The sequence below is a fragment of the Amphimedon queenslandica genome, unplaced genomic scaffold, assembly GCF_000090795.2.
Source record: "Amphimedon queenslandica unplaced genomic scaffold, v1.1 AMPQUscaffold_2803_Cont25196, whole genome shotgun sequence".
Classification (NCBI taxonomy): domain Eukaryota; kingdom Metazoa; phylum Porifera; class Demospongiae; order Haplosclerida; family Niphatidae; genus Amphimedon; species Amphimedon queenslandica.
The window spans coordinates 1-1,336 of NW_003556863.1; the positions used below are offsets into that span (position 1 = coordinate 1).

Sequence of the window (1,336 nt, forward strand, 5' to 3'; positions counted from 1 at the left end):
TGTGAATATATAGCTCTTCAAAAGGCGCCCTACGGTATGACATGTCTTATTGTTTTTTTGGTTTTGATATCATTATCACTTATAATCCTGAGAATAAAGGACAGTTTCTAAGAGAGCAGAAATCCCAGTATATCTATTACATTATCATACAAATAAAGTAAAGATAAATAATTGTTCTCTGAGCTTAAGAGAAACAGTGAATGACAATTTAGACCATAGGAATAAAAAGAAAACTAGAATTACAAATACATTAAATTAAAGAGAGATTAGACAGAGAGGAGAGAGAGAATAATTAATTAAAAACAATAAAAAATTAGATAATTTATACTATGATTTATTACAAACTGACATGAGTTGACAGAAAAACTACATGGGCAACGGACATCAAGACAAATTGAAGTACTTCTCAAAATACAACTACATAAATCTCTAATAGGGAGCATTTCGGTCAATTATGAGTGCCAATGCACCGCCCCCCCCCCCAATGACATCACCCCTGGGGTGCTCTTAATATGAAGTATTCATATTATACTCTATAAACTATGCCTGCATTGCAGTTACTGCATGCATGCTGACATGCTGAGAGCAAGTCAACAATTGTGGCCTCTAAGTGGCCTTTACTACACCCTAATGTATACTTGATATGCATATACATAAAACAAATAGAACTGTTTCATCAGCAAGGCTTCATCCAGGTATAGTAATATATTCATAATATAGGTTAACTTATGTATGGTACATTAAGCAATTTGTACTACCTCTGGTCAAGTGAAAATACCGGTAAACTACATCAGTGTAATTAGCTAGCTTATACAATCTTACATCTGTCAATGAAGTACATTATTAATGACCGTCTATGTACAGTAAAAGGAAACAAAAGAAGGTGCATTATAAAAAGTAAAAGATCAAATTAAGTAGCCATTAGCTAATAATATCTGATTGGCAGCTGTAAGTATTAACTTGAGCAATGAATCAAATATAATCATACTCCTCAGTCCTACTAATTAGAATTATTATTATAACTATAATTATATTTATTTGACATACTCATTTGTTACTGTGTGTAGTTCATAGCTCACATTCCTATCATACATCATATTATTAGCCTGAGTAGTAGCAGCTGGTACTGGTGGTGGTATGTTATTATTAATCACTGATTTCTTGCAACTAATAAATGCAATAAAAACAATGTCCACGTGCAGTCAAATTTAATGTTATACTTACTGATAGGAAATAACAGCAATCAATATTAATATCAATATGATATTAAAGGATATACTCAAACCAGATAACACTAGTGCTGCATTAGCAGAGCCTGTGCCTTTAATTGAATTGA

At 32.0% G+C, this 1,336-nt stretch overlaps 1 long non-coding RNA gene across 1 annotated transcript; it reads right to left on the reverse strand.

Annotated features, from left to right (window-relative positions):
• Window positions 1–764: 764 nt before the first annotated feature.
• On the reverse strand, window positions 765–1,316 carry LOC109593119 (uncharacterized). Its single transcript, XR_002190741.1, has 3 exons — window positions 1,225–1,316; window positions 1,048–1,167; window positions 765–997 (listed from the first exon to the last, which is right to left on the reverse strand). It is a non-coding gene; the product is annotated as an uncharacterized LOC109593119 (long non-coding RNA).
• Window positions 1,317–1,336: the final 20 nt, after the last annotated feature.